This window comes from Thermobia domestica, chromosome 11 (genome assembly GCF_964235325.1).
Source record: "Thermobia domestica chromosome 11, izTheDome1.hap1.1, whole genome shotgun sequence".
In the NCBI taxonomy this organism is placed as follows: domain Eukaryota; kingdom Metazoa; phylum Arthropoda; class Insecta; order Zygentoma; family Lepismatidae; genus Thermobia; species Thermobia domestica.
Window position 1 is genome coordinate 46,058,786 of NC_137464.1, and position 13,485 is coordinate 46,072,270.

At 36.4% G+C, this 13,485-nt stretch overlaps 1 protein-coding gene across 1 annotated transcript in view; it reads right to left on the reverse strand.

The window, feature by feature from the left end:
* LOC145664067 (synaptogenesis protein syg-1-like) overlaps positions 1-13,485 on the reverse strand; it is a 997,265-nt gene that overhangs the window by 955,939 nt on the left and 27,841 nt on the right. The gene's annotated exons all lie outside the window — the stretch shown is intronic.

A 13,485-nucleotide genomic window follows, 5' to 3' on the forward strand; every position in this document is an offset into this window, starting at 1 on the left:
TGGAGTTTTGGAGTAAGATAGGTTCCATTCAAAATGAATGTATCAACATGTTCTTCTTGGAATAAGGCTTGAAACAGTAGTTTATACTGTTGCAAGGAACGAATATTAAGAAATAAGAATGTAAGCTCCATAAGGAGAAAAAACGTGTATTGAATCATGGAGAAGGAATTAAACTGCTGCTTCCTGGGCACTGGAATGAAAGTAGACATACGGTCCAGAGTATGTGGCATGGAGATTTGATGAAAAACATATTTGGCGGCTAATTGAATATGATGTTGGACATGGGCTCGCAAGAACGGATGTAGGTTCTGTAGTGATAAGGTAAGGAAAGAAAGCAATTGTGAAAGGGTGACAGGTTCGTTCAATGAAGGGGGTGGCGCTGGTTGTGCTTATTCCGGGAGACGTAAAAGTACAACATTCTCTGGTTTGGTCTGATCTGGGGAAGGTTTAGATTGACATTTATAACTATAGGTTGGATGTTTTTCTGGGCATACAGAGCACTGAGGTGGTTGCCGCATGTTGGAGCACGTACGAGTTAGATGTGGGCCTGCACAATAGCCACACTTCGGTTGATTATGACACTGACTGGTAGGGTGTTGGCCATAGATTTGACAACGTTCACATCGAATAGGTAACGGTTTAGAAGTGTGAGATGGCTCTACTCGGTTTCTTATAAATATAGGCGCTCAGATCTAGTAGATCATTGATGGTCTGCTGGGAATTGGTGAGTACATGCACCATGTACCTGTATGTGGGGCCTTGGTTATTACGAATTCTAAGGCATTTAAGAACATTATGGCCTTCTTGAGTGATCTCCTCCTGCACCTCTGTGTCAGTATACGTAGGATCTACTCCGCGAATAACCACGGAGAGAGTAGGTGATCTACGAAGTGGGGGTGGTTGCTTTAAATGGGAAGTAGAGAGAGTCTTAAGTGTTGCATTTGTGCCGAAAATCTCGTAACTATAGGAATTCAGGAGTTTGCGAGAAAATTCTGAGTCAGTACTTTTGATAATAATGCCGTTTCGAGTGCGAACCACTTGCGAAATAGCAGAACGTGACCTGTATTTGGTGATTTGGAGAAACAGACATTTGAGGTCTTCATACTTAGAGTCATAGTGGTCTAAGAGAAATGAATAGATTGGAGGTTTGAGTTTCTCTTCCAGAATTGGAAACTGGTTTGAATCTGTCATGTCAACAGACATGGATGAAGTACCTGCTGGAATATCGTCTTGAAGTTTATGTGGTCTCTTGGCTGGTGGCTGTGAAGTACTATTTGAAGCTATAGTAGGTGAGTTTGAACGAGAACGATTGTCTATGTTTTACTCCAGAGATCGTGCCCTCCGTAATCCTGGTTTCCCAGACATGGTAGAGGGGGCAAGGAGAACAGGTGGTAGATTGGAATGACGATCAGCCAAAGGTTGAGACGCCATGATGAAGATGCAGGCACTCCGACCTGATGTATGTATACACAGTGAATCAGGTGAGGTAATATGTAGGTTGAGAGAACCACGTTCGGATAGGTTTTCAGAAGGTTTGAAGTCGCTTTTAGTATGCGTCGGTTAACTCTGGTATTGGCTAGATCAGTCTGCCAGAACAAACACACAAGCTATTAGCTCCTTCAGCCGGGAAGAAGAAAGGATCGTAAAAAACAGCCGTACTGACGTATGGTACGTCATAGCTGAGAAGATGAATGTGTAAAAACGCCTGAACTCCAACCACTAACTTTGAATTTCAAAGCTTTGACTTACGGTTATTTGTGATTTTACGTTTAACAATTAGACAATATTTTTAAGCATGTGCACTTTAAATAAATTATTATTTAAATCTTTTTTCTATAAAGTTTGTTTTAAAGCTATTGTTCAAAGCCTTTGTATTTTAATAAGCCTTCTCCAAAATCAATGCAAATGAATTGTACTGCCATCCTTGGAGATCTTTTAAATTATATGTTTGTGGACTTTTATACGTTTGTGGCCAATCCTTTCGACAATGAGATCTCGGAAACTACAGGCTCTAGAAAAATGACGTTTTGACTGATCGATTGCAAATTTTGCATAGATTGTCCAATTGTGCAATTGAATATTAAAAAAAAACATGGCCATTATTTCTTTTTCTCATTTTTACGGGTACACTGGAAGTGTTGAAATTTTAAAAAAACTAAAGTATCATATCCTATGAGTTATACATTCCAACACCACATTGTTGTATATACGGGTTGACTATGCCCCAGGCGTCTGTTTCCTTGCCAGATAATGCTGAAAAGGGAAGGATAACCATTTCTCCAGTCTGAGATGAATCTTCCTTTTTAGAGTGTTTGCCCAATGAATACCATATATAACTGACATTATGATTAATTGTGTATGTAACGTATTTGCTTGTTACATACTGCATGCAAGAAGAAAGAAAACACTGGTCATAGATGAGTTAGAAACTCCAACAGGAAGTAGGCTTAAATTTTGCAAACGGTGAAAGATATTGAGGAAAAATAATCGAAAAAATCTCCCCTTTGTGATACTCCTTGATGATTTGTTTTTTTCTCAAGATGTCTTTCACTTGTGTCTGTTAAGGGACATGTACAGATGTTGTAAGGAATGAGAAGGAGATTTATGCTCATGTGCGAATGATGCGCTGTGTATAGAGCGCAGGTTCAGCTGGTCTTCTATACATTAAAATTCTAGGTTTATATGTTTGTCCCCAATCGACAATGACAACTCGAAAACCACAAGTGCTAGTAACGTGCCGTTTTCACTGGTCGATTCAAAATTTTGTGTAGATTGTCCAGTTCTAGTTAAAAATTTTAAAAACGTGGTCATTATTTCTTTGTTAAGGGCAAACTGGAAATTAGATTTAAAAAAAAAAATCATATCCTGCGCGTTATACATTCCAACACCATATAGTTGTATACAGGGGTTGTATATCTCTCAAATGTTTGTTTTATGGGCAAATGATAATGAAAAACGAAGGATAACTGTTTCTCCAGTCTAAGACGAATCTTTATTGTTTGGAGTGTTTTCCCAATGAACACAAAATATCACTGACATTATAATTAATTGTGTGTGTAATGTATTTGCTTATTACATACTGCATGCATGAAGAAAGAAAACACCGGTCATACATGAATTAGAAACTAACACCGGAAGTAGGTTCTAATCTTGCGAGATATTGAGAATGTAATCGAAAAATTACTACCTCTTTATGGTACCCCTTGCCGATTTTTATCAAGACTTCTTTCACTTGTGTCTGTAAAGGGACATATACAGATGTTGTGAAATGACAAGGAGAATCATGCTAATATATGAATGATGCTCTGTGAAGAGAGCGCAGATTCAGCTAGTTGAAATTTAAAACGCTTTATTGTAAATAATACTATTATTAATAGTACTCTACTACTAAAACTACAACCAATACTAATAGTAATTAGTTTTATTATTATTATTATTATTATTATTATTATTATTATTATTATTATTATTATTATTATTATTATTATTATTATTAGTAGTAGTAGTAGTAGTAGTAGTAGTAGTAGTAGTAGTAGTAGTAGTAGTAGTAGTAGTATAGCAAACTGTTACACTATGACATTTCGAAGTAGCAAAATATTCACACACAAATTTTGAACAGAGGTTTAAATTGAGACTCTTGTTTAGACGGAACTTTACCAGGGGATCAATTTATTTGTTTACTTCTTCAAGTATATTTCACGTAAAGAATGAGTCAGATAAAACTTGGCCGCTTTCCTCCCGCCATATTTTCTAGTATATAAGATGAACATTGGCAGCACTGTGCATAAGCAAGGACAGACTGCCGATCTTACTCACGAATAGATTGTCAGTTGTGAAGTGCGCGTGTTGTAGTAAAGAACGATGAGTCAGTTAGAAAAACGAAAACTAATTGTGAACAAATACGTCGAAAATCCAGGTATGTCCTTAAATAAATTAAGCAAACTCGTAAAGTACCCTCGGTCTACTGTGCAAAATGTAATTAAAAAGTACACACAAGATTTAACTGTTGAAAGAAAACCTGGCTCAGATAGAAAACCGGGGACTAGCCAACCGAAGCTGGAGAAAAGGGTTACTGCATTGCTGCGTCAGAATCCGAATTTATCGGAAAGAGCAGTTGCTGGTGTGGTCAAAGCGTCCCAATCTACAGTGCACAGAATTAAAGCAAGGAAAGGTTTACGATCTTTCAAAGTGCAAAAGGTACCTAACCGAGACGAAAAGCAACAACTGAGGGCACAATCCAGAGCAAGAAAACTCTATGATCAGTACCTTACGCAATATGAATGTTGCATTATGGACGACGAAACCTATTGTGTCGCTGATTTCAGTCAAATTCCCGGAAAGGAGTACTACGTGGCACTGAAGAGGGGAGATGTGCAGGATAAATTTAAACAACGGAAGGCATCCAAATATCCCCAAAAAATATTTGATTTGGCAAGCTATTTGTTCATGCGGTAAAAAAAGCAAGGCGTTCATCACAACAGGGATAATTAACGGCGAAATTTATACGAAGGAGTGTTTACGAAAACACTTGTATCCATTTGTGATGTCAAACAGTAACTCTGTTTTCTTTTGACCAGATCTTGCTACCTCTCACTACTCTAAAGCGGCCACTGATTGTTATAAAGAAAAGGGTATCGTCTCAGTTCGAAGAGAGGCAAATCCACTAAATTGCCCTGAACTTAGGCCAATTGAAAAATATTGGGCCTACATTAAAAGAACATTGAATACATCAAAAGGGAAGGCGGCTGACTTGAAAACTTTTCGTCGCAAGTGGACTGCAGCTGCCAATCAAATAACAGAAGAAGATGTGCGAACTGTTATGAAGCGGATTAAAAGTAATGTACGAGCATTTTCCCATAATTAGTTCTTTATGATATCTTTTGTGTGTTTAATATTTTTTACTTTATAGTCAACTAAAGTATTAAAACGACCTTTCTTCTTTTCATTTCTTTACCTACTTTTTTGGTCAAAGTTACTGGCCAAGTTTTTTCTGACTCATTCTTTACAATGCGAATGAATTTGCACTGCAGTAATAAAGTACCATATGGAACAATGCGAGAAGTGAAAGTGTCGGAAACTGTATTAGAAGGCATCATTCCAGCACTTGTGTGGTGAATTTGAGGGGAAAGTCATGAGTAAACTTTCGTTAACATTAGCAGTCGTCAGAGTGAAATTCGAGACTTCCCAATTGTGAAGGTACTACGTTGACCATAAGTATTACACCGTCTTGTATCTGTGTGTATCAGAGCTGTTTACGTCTTCTTGCATACAAAGTCCAAACTTTTATATCTAATCAGTAGTTTTTTGTCGGCAAACTGATTTCACCCTGATTTCAATATAACATTCTTGTTATAGCCCGTGCTTACGGGTTTCTTTACTTCTTCATATTGATTTTTCTAACAAATTGATTTTTGATACAGTCCCGTGACGGACGGGATGGCAGGCGTCGTGAAACTGTAGGCCCATGGTCGCCATTGAGGTATGTTCTCAAAACAGATAATACATTCCAAGTCCACTGAACAATAGGTTGGCATGATGGAAACTACATAATCACAACGGCCGGTCGGTTAACTGAGTATTACCGTGACGTAATAGATAGAAGAATTATTCCAATACATGAATGCACTGTATGTGTATACAAGAGAATGAACATCATCATACCATCTGATACTTCAACGTTGAATATATTAACTAGATTACAATACTATTTCAATTTAAATAATTCAGATCCTTTAAATATAAACTTGTATTTACAGTTTCGAACACATCAACAGTAGTAACACAAGACAGATCTGTAATATCAATGAAAATGCAAAATTTTATGAAGCACACTGAGAAAAAAAATGTAGGTAGCGTACTTAAAAAGATAGGTTACATGCGTAATTCCTGTAGTTTTTGGACTTAACGTACAGCAGACGTATAACTGAAAACGCATGTTTTATAACACTTTCTGTATGAACCAATGTAGGCGGTCAGGATCTCACATACAAATGGACGTATATAACAAACGTATATCCTCATATAGCTGACGAAGGTAACATAAGTATATGTATGTGATATACGGAAAACTGTTAGATCTCAGACAACCTACAACGGCATGATGTAACATCTAAGGGCAGTGCCTATGTAGCATACCGATAACGTATGCTCCGTACAGATTTCTATAGCAAGCAAGAGGATACAATACAATACACCGCTGTCCGGAGAACGGATTTTTGTCTGTGCAACTGACGTTTCTTTCAGGAATAAAAATAGTGAACATGTACCCTTTTACCAACCATATTAACAGAACGTAGGAATCACAGAAGGTAAGTGTACATTTTAATGATATTTATGCATGCAATATTATCGAACTTAAGAAGCCACTACGTTTGCTTTATCACAGCACGTATCACATTAGTGTACCAAATATCGTCTTTGCATTAACAATCAATTGTACTTTTAGTACACTTAGAAAGGTAAGTCGCATCGCCAGTTTCGAAATTCATAATACTAATAATCCACTTATTATTACACATTTTATTAACTTTAATTATCCTTTATTTCCAATAATTATCTTATACTATTCAATTACGTATGCAATGAACCTCGTAGAAATGCAATGACTTATTACCAGGCCCGTAGCCAGCCCAAAAATTTAGGGGGGGCGGTAGAAGTTAGGGGGGTCCGACCCAATAATATTATACTTCATCACCATATTATAGTTCATTTCCAAGCCTACCGTGAAATTTTATGGGGGCCAGCCAAAATAAAGGGGGGGCCCGGCCCCCTTTTGCCCCCTCCCCCGTGCCCGGCTGCTTATTACCTATATTATTGTACTAATAAAGTATTATTTTCCTTTTAGGTGCAAAATGTCGTAAACTGGTAATTCAATGCTGAATTCCTAGTGGCAATGATGAATCAAGATATTAATTAGTAAAACGTTCATAATAACATGCATGTATTGTTTATTATTTCTGTGTTGGCACTCTCAATGATTCTACGCATGATAAATTGTCTTTTGCTTCGGCAGGTCAATAAGATGGAAATTTACCAAATATGGATGATTGAATTATTTCCAGAATCTGTTTTGTTAACTGTTGATTTTGAATATAACATGAAATTTATAATATTTCTATGAATTTTGATGAATTTGCATTGTCCCTGGGGTTTTGAAGGAAAGGGGCAGAACCCCTAAGCCTACCGTTTACAAATTCATGGTTTTTGAAAACATTTCTGCAGAAACCTAAATATTCCAAATCAGAGAAATTAATAAATAAGATTTATCTTAGCTTCCACTTTTAAATAAAATATTTAGAAATCACTCAGATTATTGTTCCACTTGTTGAGTTGACAAATAATATATATATATATATATATATATATATATATATATATATATATATATATATATATATATATATATATATATATATATATATATATATATATATATATATATATATATATATATATATATATATATATATATATATAAATATATATATATATATATATATATATATATATATATATATATATATATATATATATATATATATATATATATATATATATATATATATATATATATATATATTTTAGAAACTTAAACTTCATAGCAACTCCATACTTTTTCTTATATCGAAGTCACAAACATTTTTTTCTTCTTTATCTTCACTTGATTAAAATTGATTCGGACCAAATTCCAAGTTCTCATTATACTGTCACATGGTATACATTGACAATAATCTCACTTACTATAACTAATAACAAAACAAATGCTTTTAAAATTAAACGAACAATGAACAAAACATTAACATATTTATGACAGTGCAGGATTATAATACGTACATCAAATGTTGGAGCCAAGGTTGCCCGTGTTGTGGTTTCCAACGGGGGGAGGGGGGCAAATATAAGCAAGGTTTCAAATGTAGTTTCAAATTTTGCTATAACTAATGTAAAAATTCTATTGGGCTTTCGATATTTCCAAGTACGATTTCCTCTTGGGGGGCGAGCGCCCCACCTTGCCCCCCCTGATGGGCTCCCTTGGGTGGAGGATTACCGTCTTGTATCTCTGCGTAGCAGATCTGTTTACGTCTTCTTGCATACAAAGTCTAAACTTTTATATCTAATCAGTAGTATTTGTCAGCAAACTGACTTCACCTTGACTTCAATATAACATTCTGAGAACACAATAAATTCTTTTCTGCAGATCCTCTGGACATTGACACTAGATTGTACTTGTGAGCTCGAAACACTGTATTAATGCTTACATATGTGTCTTTTGTATAAGAATCATTTAACTTATGCTGTTGCAGCCACATAAAATTCTCTTTAAAAAACTGAACAATGTATCGTTGGTCATAAAATTGTGGAGGTACTTTAATTTTTTCCCCTAAAAGTTCCAATAGATATTCTCCAATAACTCAGCTTATTAAAGTGCTGAGAATGTTCGTAACAGCGATTGTTCTTCCGTTTGGAAGGTATCTATCATGTACCATTTGTCGTTTTGTCGTTAAATAACAGGGTTCTAAGTGTCTAAATTTGCTCTGAGTAACGCCGGAACAGAAGATTAATATTCTTGTCGCAATCATCATATGTCCTTGTGTCTGTTACCTGCATTTCACTTCATTATTTAAATACATTATATGTCATGCAAAAACCTTATGCATGCGTAAATGAAAATGCAATCTAATATAAATAAAATAGTTTGTGTGCCTGTCTATCTTTGTGTCTGTGTGCGACCTGGGAACCAGACGAGTGGACAGAGAGGTACCAAATTTTGGTCATGGGTACCTTGGAAGAGGCCCCAGACCAAGACGAAGCGTTTTTCTTTTTTTTACTTTTTTTAAAAAAAGATAGAACCAGGGGCGTCTAAGGGGGACGTTTACTGAGACATGTAAAAGAAGTAGAAAATGACCGACATTAGTGTCTAATTCATAGTTTTCACGGTTGCTTTGATCAATGGTGAAACTCTGATCGCATTAACTTCCAAATTCACCCCATACGGCTGCGGGCCCAGGGTCACCGGGGAGGGGATACAAAGACATGAAAAAATAATCCAAAATGACTAATATTAATGTTAAATGCATAATTTTCGTGGTCACTCAATGGTGATACTCCCACCGGCGTTGACTTCAAAATACAAACCCCATCAGTTCTTTTTCCTTTTTCAAAATTTGAACCAGGGAGTCCTAAGGGCGTTTACCAGGATATGTAAAAATAGTAGAAAATGACCAATATTTTTTCTTTCGTTATTCAGTTTGTTTATATAGTTGTTTTATCTGAACCATGCGAAGAATGGGTACATAACATTTAATTTGTGTGTGTATGTATTCAACTGATCTTGAAATATTTTATGCTGTACAAGCTTGGTGATGGAATACCTCGAAAGTGGAATAGGTCTATTAACGAAAAGCAAGCTAATGTTATCAAATCCGTGGTTATTTTAAAACAGAGATTAACTGTATAGTAAATTAAAATGATGTATTTTATATTTACAAATATATTTTTGATAGTGTTCGTAAAAATGAAGTCTTTTAGTTTAACGTCCCACGTTTATGCCATTTAGGCTAAAGGAAATGGATGAATACGTCAAGTGAATGATGCTGCACTGAGAAAAAAAAAATGTAGGTGGCATACTTAAAAAGATAGGTTACATGCGTAATTCCTGTAGTTTTTGGACTTAACGTACACTAGACGTATAACTGAAAACGCATGTTTTATAATACTTTCTGTATAAGTGTTCCATCTATACGTACTTTCCGTATGAAACAATATAGGCGGTCAGGATCTCACATACAAGTGGACGTATATAACATATAGCTGACGAAGGAAACATAAGTATATGCATGTGATATACGGAAAACTGTTAGATGTCAGACATCCTGCAATGGCATGATGTAACATCTAAGGGCAGTGCTTATGTAGCATACGGATAACTTATGCTCCGTCCTTATTTCTATAGTGAGGAAGAGGATACCGTATATTTGTACAATATACCGCTGTCCGGAGAACGGATTTTTCTCTGTGTGGAAGAATTGGTGGAATGAAAATATGGGAGAAATCGGGAATACCCCGAGAATACCCTCGGACACAATATTGTCCACTACAAACTTACTTGGGTGGGATCGAACCAGGGACCTCACACACCAGAGGTAGGCACTCTACCAATGATCCACCATACGTAATGCTTTGCAAACGCGTCTTCGGCAGGATACCAAGGTTCGATTCTCGGTAGAAACACGTAATTCGGTGTCTACGTTAAGGTGGATCACTAGGTGTTGTCGGTGCCATCCTAAACACTGCTTGAGTAGTGCGGCGTTGTCAGGCAGTGTCGAGTGTTTACTGATGCCGCATAATAAAGGAAGTAATCATGGAATTCTGCTTGGATACTTACTGAAGAAATTAGTCTTCGACACTTACCGCAATTCACAGCTAAGTTCTGCTTCTTGAACTGCAACGCTAGAATCCAGGAATTAAACGTACAAATTTGGCCACAACACATTATGGCGTTCTGCGCAAGTTTCTTCTCAAAATCTATTTCCTTAAATGTAAATTAATATTTCAATAAAATATGAAACATAACACGAAAAACGGTCAAACAATATATCCCTTTTGTAATAAGATAGTTACTTTAAAGTACTTTACACATTCAAATCAACATTTCATAAAATTGAGTACTTCTAGTAAGATCTAACGGCAAGTGCCATCTTGTGTGCTCATTACAAAACGAATCAAATATTTTATTTTATTTGTTACCTTTTTCGATATCAGAAGACACAATCAAATGAATCAGTGTCTTATGTTATAGCTGAAACACAACTTTATCATATAGTACAATATTTATAATATGTAACGTTTCATTGCGCAGTAGTTAAGGGAATGAGCTAAAATATGTACTGTCTTTCGGGCGGTGATGCATCTTAAAAGTCTACGTCAACGTCTTGCAGATTAAAATGAATGGTTGAATGAATTACTCATTTGCTTTGAAATTGACTGCATATTTGTTTCAATGTAACATGAAAATATTATCAAGACTCTAATCGAGAAGTAAATAAATATAGGATAAACAAACTAGTTCACTTTTCACTTAGTTTTTGTATCCGTTTCAAATTACACTCTTTAAGTATGTATCTTAATGGGGATAGAACCGAACGATTTTATAAATGTAATTTTAATATTCACCTGCACATGTTTTTCAGTACTTGTTCCCATTTGTCTGTTGTACACATTGCCATTAAGTATACAACGAAATGTCCTTCAGATTTTTCTTTTGTTTCTATATACTTTTCCTTCACACCTATTCTTGAATTCTTTGTTAGTCATCTTTGCAATTTTACTGGTTGACGACAGATGTTTTCACTGCTCAGTTCTACAGTGTGTTGATCATGGGACGAAATGAAAATAAGCGATTCATACATTCACCAGAAAAGTCTTTTAAACATGCATACACATGCGAGTTGAGTGAGACACGAATAGCAACAACATCCAAGGTCTGCATTTCTTTAAGTTACCGTTGAGTTCTTTCAAGGAGTACTTGAAAACTTTCATCATCTTCAAGACAGTTCGAGATTTTTTTTTTTTTTTTTTTTTTTTTTACTTCTAAGTGGAGATTGGCAAATTTATCAGGTTCTATCTCTTGCAAGGTCGGGCTTCATCTTCAATCATTCATCATTATTTCCGTACCACATTTTCATTCACAAAGCGCTATAATATACTTTTGTTTATAACATGGTGATCACGTTTCACTATTGATATCCTAAAGCGAAGGATATATGGGTGGTATATTCAATAAAGTTATTATAACTAGTGTACAGATTAACTTAAAACGTGGGGCCGGGGTGGCTCAGTGGTAGAGCGTTCACCTCTGGTGCTTGGGGTCTCGGATTCGATCCCAGCCATCGCCAAGTGAACTTTGTGGTGGACAAACACCGTGTGCGTGGGTTTTCTCGGGGTTCTCCCGTTTCCTCCCACTTTCTTCATTCCACCATTTCATTCATTACTCATCATCACCGTCTCCTTTAGCCTAACCGGCATAACCGTGGGACGTAAAACTCAAAGATTTCATTTCATTTTCATAACTTAAAACGTGCTACAAAGAAATCACTGTAAACGTGGAATATTTTGGAATAAAGTAAGAAATCGCACGAAGTGCATTCAGAAAGTCAGTTCTAATAGATCATAAAATGAAATACATAGATAAGAAGAAAATTATTTAACCACACCATTTACTTTCAAAAATTTGCACCATTCTTGTTGAAGCATTTGCAGTAACATGGTACCAGCTTTTGTATGATTGAGTCAAACAATTCTGTCGCCAAGGATTAAAATCAGAATGTCACAATCGTCTGCAACTCAGTAGTGCTCTGAAACGATATCAGCTAGAAATCGCTTATAAGAGCAGTTGCAAGTTGCTGGGCGTGAGGTCGGGCATCTTGGACAATGTCACGTAGGATAGCCATATTCCGTCCTTAGTGACGATGCGATCAAGAAACTGGTACCTTCCTCGTTGTAACGTAACAGAAAAATCAAAGCGCTTTCTCTTGTGCTCTACTTTGTTGTTCTGGAGTTTGTCGTAGACACTGCTTGAGAAACTGCAATCGCTGAGTCATGATCCCATGAGGCAAGGGACGGGAGATCTGCGAAAACTGACATGAGAGATCGGACAATTTGAATCGCTGGTTCTGCAGAAATTTTTCTGCACACCTCCCATCAATTCAGACGTAAACACGGCCAGCCAGCCGCTACGGTATTCGTCGTTTAACTAGTGTGGCCTGCACCATCTTCTGACCATACCTTCATTCATAGTATCCATTCCTAACATGTACTTCATACAAGTGGAGATGGATCTGAAGAAATCAGATTACTGCGCATATCGTGTACTCGGAACGAGACTATGTAAGTGCAGCCATGTTTACCACACCACAGTTCTGTCACTACGGACTACACACAACTTCTCTTGCACCAGATTATGGCTACATATTCATCCTCCTCTCCCGCGCAAACACGTCCCGTTCTCATCCATTTATGTAATCCTAGGACACTTTCAGAACTTACTTTCCAGATGCACCTTTTATTTAGTAAGCTATCCTACATTTTTAAGTTTAAATTTATTTTAGGGGCACCAAAATATCACTAAATCTTCTTTTCCCTTAAAACCGATCGAAGTAGCTCAAGTGGTAAAACGTTCGCTTCCCATTCGGGATGTTGTGGGTTCGATTCCTGCTGTCGACCATCCTGACTGGAGTTTCCCCAGTCCTACAAGGCAAATGTCGGGATGGTACTTACTAAACAGGTTCTAGCCGATACCTTCCAAAATCTTTTCTATTCTTACTGTTGTTGTTAGATATCCAGTATAAAATGCCCTCCTAGCTGTGTCTGGTGATAGTTACATAAATAAAATAAACAAATAAATCTATCTTCAAGCTTAATTTAGATCAGATTTTTAAGTGAGCCTTATTTTAGATTATTTAGAGTAGCTAAGGTTACTTTAGTGTTGAT